This window comes from Chenopodium album, chromosome 9, assembly GCF_948465745.1.
Source record: "Chenopodium album chromosome 9, dcCheAlbu1.1, whole genome shotgun sequence".
NCBI lineage: Eukaryota > Viridiplantae > Streptophyta > Magnoliopsida > Caryophyllales > Amaranthaceae > Chenopodium > Chenopodium album.
Window position 1 is genome coordinate 71,214,762 of NC_137842.1, and position 10,455 is coordinate 71,225,216.

General features: G+C 34.6%; 1 pseudogene; it reads left to right on the plus strand.

The window, feature by feature from the left end:
* Positions 1–880: 880 nt before the first annotated feature.
* On the plus strand, positions 881–3,791 carry LOC145558122 (cation transporter HKT1;3-like; annotated as a pseudogene).
* The last annotated feature ends 6,664 nt before the right edge of the window (positions 3,792–10,455 follow it).

The following is a 10,455-nucleotide window of genomic DNA, read 5'->3' on the forward strand; positions in this document are numbered from 1 at the left end:
TGTATGGTTGTCTTGAAATGCTTTCGCTGGTTATTTAAGTCATTACCGATTATATAAAATGATATTGGTTAAATATCCATATAGCTGACCACCCGTAGACTGTAGTGTTAAATACATGCCTTGGCCGAACACATTAAAAGGGAGTCCACTTCACAAGTCAAAGAGAGCTCCACTCCAAAATCAATTGACTTTGATACCATGTTAAATACAAATTTGAGCCACAGACATATCGAGAGAGATTCACTTTACAAGACTAAAGAGACTTCGATCCATTAAAATCATATGGTAGTAGGAGTAGCAGCTTCAAAACTGTATAAAGTGTTTAGTTCACTACTACATGTGTTGTTTGAGGATGTTACACTTCAACAGGTAGATACGTAGCATGGCCTACTGGCCGGTGTGTCTTGTTAAGTTAAATTAAAGTTCATGTATTGCTTTATGTTGTTGGTTAGTTTAGTGCTTAGTTAGCTAGGCCATTACTAGTCCTAGTGTACCCTAGGAAATGCAAGTAGCTTGGAAATAATGGAAGTCTCAATCTTTACTTTTTACGTAATCAAATGTTAGCAATCACAAGTATTTGATTATCAGCCAATTGCACTTGTAATTAATGGAATAAATTTCAATTCTGTGCTATTGCTTGAGCTTAGCACTTTTTCGTGCGCGCTATATAGACGCGCATTTGCCCCTCTTATCTACGCCCGTACCATCTTCTTGTGCTTCATTTAGAGAGCAAAAGAGTGAAAAAAAAAAAAAATAAATAAATAAATTAAGAGTAGTCGTTTCTTAATGAATTACTTTTCTTCCTTAGGCAATAAATTTAAGCAACTTTGTATAGAATACTATCATAAAAAAAATATCCTTCAATTCCCTACTATCTAGCATGAAAATGTTCATGTTTAACTACATCGTATCTCATGCCAAACCATTTTGGCTTCATCTTTGTTATTTCCTCGTTGTTTCATTGATCGGTTTCATGGCTTTGAAGGTCTCAAAGCCGAGGACTGATGTTGATAAGCTTACTAGCCTTGATCTATTTTACACCGCGGTTTCAGCATCAACAGTTTCTAGTATGTCAGCAGTTGAGATGGAAGTATTCTCTAACTATCAGCTCGTAGTCATGACCATTTTGATGCTCCTAGGAGGTGAAGTATTCACCTCTATGCTTAGTATCCAATTAAGAAGGTTCAAATTTTCTTCTTACGAAAGCACAAAGATAGATAATTCAAAAGGAATAGAATCAATAGAATTAGGCATAATCAACCAATTTTCGAGTACTAGTAATGATAATAATAAGAGCTATTCAAGCTTTAATTATAACTACTCTATTAAGTTATTAAGTTATGTGGTCTTAGGATACATGAGTAGTTTACTTACAATTGGATCAACTTTAGTTACCATGTACATGATCCTAACTCCTAGTGCAAATGATGTTCTTAAGAACAAAGGACTTATCCTACATACTTTCTCCTTCTTTGTCATTGTTTCAACTTTTTCGAGTTGTGGTTTTGTTCCTACAAATGAGAATGTGATGGTCTTTAGGCAAAATCCCGGCCTCCTTTGGATTATCATCCCTTATCTTTTCCTAGGAAACTCGTTGTACCCCGTACGTGTTCTTAAGGCTTGTAATATGGGTTTTAGAGAGGTTTACAAAGAGAAAAGAGTTTTATTACATGTTAAACAATTATAAAGAGATGGGTTATGACCATCTAATGTCTAGTAAAAAGACATGGTTTCTTGGTGCCACTACTATAGGGTTTTGGGTGTTACAAATCGCGGTATTTTCTGGTATGGAATGGAACTCAGGAGTTATGGAGGGAATGAGCTCGTACGAGAAGTTTGTTGGAACCATATTTCAAACGGCCAGTTCAAGACATAGTGGAGAATATATTGTTGATCTCTCCCTAATTTCTTCTGCTGTCTTGGTTTTATTCATCATCATGATGTGAGTCCTTTCTCTCTTCTTGTTACACTTTCTTTTAATGAATCATGTTAATTAATTAATTATGGTTGGAATTTGCTTATATTAGGAATAAACTAATTAATCATTTTCGAACCAATTAAAGTTTGTTAACTCATTTACTTAATGAATATTAGCCTCATAAATTTTTATGTTGATTCAATTGATCATGGTTTACCTACAAAATTTAGGTTTAAATTAAGTAATTGAGTATTTGAGTACGTACTAAGTTGTTGTCTAGCTATTAATTTTACTATTAGGTTTACTTTCATGTATGTTAAAGAGTAAAATCAAAAAAATAATTAGAGATTTGTTCTTATAATAAACTCTTTAATTGCTTATTTATATAAAGTTTAATTTTATGTTTATATAACGCGTGCATGTCCAATGTTTTGCTTGAAATTTAAAGGTATCTTCCAGCATACACATCATTTCTTCCAATCAGCAATGAGCATCAAGAAGAAGTACCAGAAAATAATATAATTATGAAAAAACAGAATGAAAAGAAGAGGATAATAGAGAATATGCTATTATCCCAAATATCGTATTTGTCCATCTTTATAATGTTAGTATGCATAACTGAAAGGAAAAGTATGAAGGAAGACCCTCTCAACTTCAGTGTTCTTAACATTGTCTTCGAAATCATAAGGTAATTAATCAGATTATTATATTGTTTCATTTTCATTTTCTATAATTTTCATTACAATAATTTGTTTAATTCTTAAGATATAAAATGTTCCTAAGCAAAACATTTCAAGTACGGAATATAATATTCGAAGGAACACTCTACATCAATCTTACTTTAGTAGCCATGCATTATGATGAAGCTTTTTGATCCAAATATGGCCACATAAATCTAAATGGGGTCATGGAAGCTTGGAGACCAAATATATTATTCCGTACTTCTATTGTTTATTCTAAACTTTCTTTTAATTGCAATAAGGACAATATCTTTAAGGAAAATGATTTAAGCACATTAAATATTGATTTTGACAACCCCTATGTAAAAATATCACTGAAAATCGTGATATTATAATGACCAATAAGTGTGTCAAAATTAATTTTTGGTGTGGCTAAATCAATTACCCAACTTCAAATACAAGAAGTACGGTTTACAAAGTAAGAGTACGTATATATAGTTTTTCCTAGTTTTTCAATTAGTGCATCACTTTGACGTATGTACTGCGTAATTTTTTTTTTTTTAATTTATTTAAAACCCTTTTAATTAATTTTGTTTATCTTACTTTAGACACATCTTTTGCCCTAGATAATTACTCCTTTTCCAAACATTATCTCTTGCTATATTTTATTCAATTTTTGTTGCACCAAAAGTTTTTTTTTTTTTTTAAAAAATTCATTTTTTTTTTCTTAAGCGTACCCATCTTTTAATATGTACACTTGACATTATCCTTCTTGCACCAATTCACTATTATTTAAATTACTGTATAAAATTACATATCTATAGTAATATGTTTCAATTAGTAAATCAAAGGATGTTTGTGATATGTAGTTTAAACTTTAAAATAGTAAATAGTTTCAGTTTAATAAAATCCAAGTGAAATGTATACAAGTATATATGTAACACATACTTCTATTTTATACTTCTAAAACATGCTAAATATTTATTTATTGCAGTGCCTATGGAAATGTGGGTTTCTCAATGGGCTACAGTTGTAAACGGCGGTTAACCACTGACCAAACTTGCGAGGACAAATTGTATGGATTTTCAGGGCGATGGAGTAATGCTGGAAAATGTGTTCTTATCATTGTCATGTTTTTTGGACGACTCAAGAAATTTAACATGCATGGTGGAAAAGCTTGGAAAATGCTTTGATTTTCATATACGACTCATAATAAATTATCTATATACAAATATATATAACTAGTATATGGAGTACCACGTATTGCTTAATTATCAAATTGGACTTCAATAGACTATAGTCGTCTATAGGCTTTATGACCATGGAAAATTACACTAAACAACTTAACAATAAAAAATGCATGTCTTGCATTAGTTGCATAGTATAAGAAAAATACTCCTATTTCTAAATATGTGACTATAGCTGTCAATTCAGGTAAACGGGTCGGGTCAATTAAGCTTAATTCCATAACCTATGCGGGTCGATTTGGGTTGGGTACGGTCATGCTTGAGTCGGGTCACGTCGGGTCATACTTCTTATCGGGTTTGAGTCGAGTTTAGGTCGGGTTAATAACAGGTCGGGTTACATTCGGGTCATGTGAACAATAGGTTGGGTTTTATTCGGGTTAAAACGGGTTAGGGTAATTCTCGGGTTCGGTTCAAGTCAATAATTTGCGGTTTAGAATCAGGTCGGGTCATTCTCGGGTTTGATTTGGATTCAGTTCAAGTCAATAATTTGCGGATTATAATCAGGTCAGGTCATTCTCGGGTTCAAGTCGGGTTCGGTTCAAGTGAATAATTTGCGAGTTATAATCAATTTGTGACATTTCCAAGTCGGGTCATTCTCGGATTCAATTCGGGTTATGTCAAGCCAACATTTTACAGGTTACAATCAGGTCGGGTCATTTCCAAGACAGGTCATATTTGGGTTCAACTAACTATAAATAGATAATTATCATTTTTATCAAGCTAATTATTTCCTTTGACTATAATATATATGGCAATATACTAGGGAACTATAGTCTATAATTTAGGAAGATAATTATCTCCTTTGACCATACAACAAATATATACTATATATAACTCTTAAATTTGAGGATGATGCTCCTTTCTTTTGCTGGCGTGGACCGATTTGGTCTCCCAAGACAAAATGCTTTGATCAACAATAATAAAGTGGTCTAAATTGCATTTAAGGTGACTTGAAATCGGGTCAGGAACAATTTGAGTTGAATTTAGGTCGGGTCAATAACAAGTCGTGTTAATTTCGAGTCGGGTTAGTAACAGATCGGGTTGAATTTTTGTGCAGTGTTGGATAAGTAATAGGTATGGTAAAATTCGGGTCGGGTCAATAACAAGTGGGGTTGAATTTAGGTCAGGTCAATAACAAGTCGGGTTGATTTCGGGTCGGGTTTATAACAGGTTGGGTTAAATTCGGGTCGAGTTAAGAACAAGTCGGGTTGAATTCAGGTCGGGTTAGTAACAAGTCGGGTTAAATTTGGGTTTTGACGGGTTAAAACAGGTTTGGGTCAATTTCGATTCAAGTCGGGTTCTGTCAAGTTAATTAAAGTGGCCATTGTAAACCGGTAAATCAGTGCAAGTTGTAAACCGGTAAATTGGTCGTTTATAAGCAAATTGAATGGTTCCACACACCCAATTGGATTCCCGGAGGGTATTAGGGACCATGGTAAAAATTTTGGCAACTTTTATTTCTGGGCTAAAAAAGGTCAAAAATTCCAAAATTGAAGACTAATATCCACGCTTTAGAGAAATTTTGGAGGTTTCGGGGTTCGTTGTCGAAAAGTCTTGAAATTCTATGGGATACATCTCGGGTTCATATAATGTCGTTTGGAACCATATATGATCATTATTTGTTGTCATAAAAGTTCGTGGTAGGCTTGAATTAATGAAATCGGTGCAAGTTGTAAACCGGTAAATCGGTTATTTAAAGGCAAATTGGATGGTTCCACCCACCCAACTGGACTCCCAGAAGGTATTAGGGACCATGGTAAACATTTCAGAAATTTTTATTTTCGGGCGAAAAAAAATCAAAAAACTTCAAAATTGAAGGCTAATATCCACGCTTTTTGAGAAATTTTGGAAGTTTCGGGACCCGGTGTAGAAAAGTATTAATATATTAGGAGATACATCTCGGGGTCATATAATGCCGTTTTGAACCATATATTATCATTATATGTTGTCATAAATGTTCGTAGTAGGCTTGAGTTAATGAAATCCGTGCAAGTTGTAAACCGGTAGTTATAAATTGGTTGTTTAAAGGCAAATTGGATGGTTCCACCAACCCAATTGGACTTCCGGAGGGTATTAGGAACCATGGTAAACATTTCGGCAATTTTTATTTCCGGGCGAAAAAAAGTCAAAAAATTCCAAAATTGAAGACTAATATCCACGTTTTTTGAGAAATTTTGGAGGTTTCGTGGCCCGACGTCAAAAAGTTTTGAAAATTTAGGGGATACATCTCGAGGTCATATAATGCTGTTTGGAACCATATATGATCATTATTTGTTGTCAGAATTGTTCGTGGTAGGTTTGTAAATGAAATCGGTGCAAGTTGTAAAATGGTAAATTGGTTGTTTAAAGGCAAATTGGATGCTTCCACCCACCCAATGGGACTCCCAAAGGGTATTAGGGATCATGGTAAACATTTCGGCAATTTTTATTTTTGGACGAAAAAAAGTCAAAAATTTCAAAATTGAAGGCTAATATCCACGCTTTTTAAATTTTTTTGAATGTTTCAGGGTTCGGTATCGAAAAGCATTGAGATTTTAGGGGATACATCTCTGGGTCATATAATGCAGTTTGGATCCATATATTATCATTATATATTGTCATAAATGTTCGTGGTAAGCTTGAGTTAATGAAATCGGTGCAAGTTGTAAACCGGTGAATTGGTCATTTATAGGCAAATTGGATAGTTCCACCCAGCTAATTGGACTCCCGGAGGGTATTAGGGACCATGGTAAACATTTCGGCAATTTTAATTTCCAGGTGAAAAAAAGTCAAAAAATTCCAAAAATGAAGGCTATTATCCACGCTTTTTGAGAAATTTTGGAGGTTTCGAGTAGAGTTGTTAATTCGGATAAACGAGTCGGGTTTGGATCGATAAGAGTGGGTCGGTTCAACTCGAATCGGGTCAATTCGGATTAATTCCATAACCTATGCAGGTTGGGTTTGGGTTGGGTCATGCTTAAGTCGGGTCATCCTTCTTATCGGGTTTGGATCAGGTTTAAGTCGGGTTAGATTCGGGTCGGGTGAACAATAAGTCGGGTTTAATTCGGTTTTTCACGGGTTAAAACGGGCTAGGGTAATTGTAGGGAATAATTTCAAGCCTTAATCCCACTAGCTTGAACCCCACTGTGATCATACACTAAAGTACGGTGGCGTCCAAAAGGGAAGAAGATAGAGCAAAAGAGTCGCCAACAAGTTTTTAAGGAACTTATAAACCGTTCACGAGGTGAAGGTTACACCCCTTAACGATCCAAGAGATCGTCAACTCCATAAGGTCTTGAACCAAATAAGGGTTCGGGGATGAAGGTACAAATCCAACCTAAAAGATATTGAACCTGCCCTAATAATAGGCCTCTACTTTATTCTGATCGTATTCATGTGCGCTTTCTGATTAACATACAATCAGTAGGATTAACCCTAAACCTGTTTATCTATGTTGGTTGAATTTAATGCACAAATAAATCTATTATTGGCGATCACTTGAATTATAATCAAATTAACCCTAACAAGATTATTAAATATCTTATTAAGCGTGATTACAAGTACCAATTTCCTTTAAACATGCAATAAAAGGCGTGATCAAGCAATAAATATAAATATAATCAAGCAACATAATAATAATATCATGATAATAAAAATCATAATCATCATAAAAATAATAATAATAATATTCATAATCATCATAAATTATAACAATTATAATCATAATCATGTTCATGTTAATGTTAAAGCATAATAATAGCAAGATCCTAGGCATGATACTAACAAGATTAATAACAAACCCTAGCATGTCACTAAACATTAAAAATCAAATCTTTAACCCTAACATGATACTAACATGAATAAATATTAGGAAGAACATAGGAAGCATCATAACAATCATATTTAATATTAAAAATACCCTAGACATGATACTAGGAATATCATAATAACAATGTAAACATGATTTCTACATCATAACATCAATTAAAACCATTAAAGTACTTACTTTGATGCTTCGTACCTCTTTCTAATAACAAAATACACACGTTAGTAACTTCAAGGAAAACAATAAACAAACAATTAAATTAAATAATTGAAAGAGAGATTTGGGACCAAACCCTCATAAATTAAACCTTTCACGTCTAGAGCGAAGGCAACTTCGAATATGGATAGGTGTTTCCTGATCTTGTGAATGCGGAATTTTGTATGAAAACAAAGTAAGAAAGAATTGATGAATGTTTTAAAGAATGCTAATACTTGTGAATGAGGAGAATTGGTGAATGATAGATGTAGATGATGAATGATTGTAGGTGAATCAAAACGGAATTTTTGATACGATATTTATAGAGAAAATCAGCCAAAAAAGATAATTTAACAAAACAGAGTCTGACGCACGCAAAACGAGGTTGGCGCCAACCCTGGCTAGCTGGCGCCAGGCGCTAATGGCTAGCGTCTGGCGCCAAGCCTGGTTCCAGGCGCCAAGGCCTGGGGTTGGATGCTAGTCTTGATTTTAACGCGTTTTCGAAAATCCGATAAGTTTACCGTACTGGAGGATAAAATAATATAATTTCTTCGAAAATGCTATTTGATTTTGATTAAAACTCTGAAAAGTCAACAAAGTCAACTTATCAATGCTAATTGAATTAGGAATGAAAAGAACCTTCTAGAAGACTAAAACCATTCCTAATTACATTAGGAATGATAAATCATATTAGGCCCTCCCCTAGATCATTGGGCCGTACATAAAGCTCAAACCGGGCCTAGTTTGGTAAATTGGCCATAACTTCCTCAATATTCATCGGAATTGGGCTTATAATATATCGTTGGAAAGGTCTTTGCAAGCCCCATCCAACTACACTACTATTGGACCCATATCATGGAACAACCAAATTGGATTGGCTGTTTTCTTAAAATAAAGTTTTCAAAAACAGAAAGAAGAGAAAAGAAACAAAAACTTTCCGTAACACTAGACCTTTCCACACTTTCGTTTCATTCGATTATGATTCGACGTGAAAGGTACTCATCACTGGGTTTGGTTTTGGGGAGACACAAATGGGTGTCTACAGTAATTCTCGGGTTCGAGTCGGGTTCTGTTCAAGTCAATATTTTGCGGGTTAGAATTAGGTCGGGTCATTCTCAGGTTTGAGTCAAATTCAATTCGGTTCAAGTCAATAATTTGTGGGTTATAATCAGGTCGGGTCATTTTCAAGTCGGGTTCGGTTTAATTCAATAATTTGCGGGTTATAATCAAGTTGAGTCATTTCTAAGTCGGGTCATTCTCGGAGTTAAGTCGGGTTATGTTCAAGTCAATAATTTGCAGGTTACAATCAGGTCGGGTAATTTTCAAGTCAGGTCATATTCGGGTTCAACTAACTTTAAATAGATAATTATCATTTTTATCAAGTTAATTTTTTCAATATATATGTCAATATACTAGGGAACTATAGTTTATAATTTAGGAAGATAATTATCTTCTTTGACCATACGCCAAATATATATTATATTTAACTCTTAAATTTGACGATGATGCTCCTTTCTTTTGTTGGCCAAGACCGACTTGGTCTCCCTAGACAAAATGCTTTGATCAACAATAATAAGGTGGTCTAAATTGCATTTAAGGTGATTTGAAATCGGGTCAGGAACAATTTGGGTTGAATTTAGGTCGGGTCAATAACAAGTCGTGTTGATTTCGAGTCGAGTTAGTAACAGATCGGGTTGAATTTTTGGGTGGAGTCAATAACAAGTCATGTTGATTTTGAGTCGAGTTAATAACAGATCGGGTTGATTTTTTGGGTGGAGTCAATAACAAGTCATGTTGATTTTGAGTCGAGTTAGTAACAGATCGGGTTGAATTTTTGGGTGGAGTCAATAACAAGTCGTGTTGATTTTGAGTCGAGTTAGTAACAGATCGGGTTGAATTTTTGGGTCGGGTTAGTAATAGGTCTGGTAAAATTCGGGTTGGGTTAATAACAAGTCGGGTTGAATTTGGGTCAGGTCAATAACAAGTCGGGTTGATTTCAGGTCGGGTTTGTAACAATTTGGGTTAAATTCGGGTTGGGTTAGGAACGGGTTCCTAACAAGTCGAGTTAAATTCGGGTTTTGACGGGTTAAAATGGGTTTGGGTTAATTTCGGTTCAAGTTGGGTTCGGTTCAGGTCAATAATTTACGGGTTACATTCGGGTCGGGTCATCTCCAAGTCAGTTCATGTTCGGGTTCGGGTCTCACATACTCGGGTCAACTCAGGTCTAGGGTTGGTTTCAGGTCGGGTCAGGTCTTCATTTTTCCGGGTTGAGATGAGTCGGTTAATAATCGGATTTAAGTCGGTATTTCGAATCGGGTCAACTTTTAACGGCTCTATATGTGACACATTTTTTACTCAAAGTCAAAGTATCCCAATTACTACTTGATATCCATCTATAGATATATAGATTCGATCATGCGATCATATATTTCCCACGCGCTAATATACACCAAATAATACATATATATCCTGTCCCAGCACCCTTTTACAAGCTATTTAGCTTTATGCTTCTTAATTTAATTATGTGGACATGAATAATTCCTTGACTACAACATACTACAATATAAAGTATGTGGATTTTGTATATTTCAACCTATTAGCTCATATATA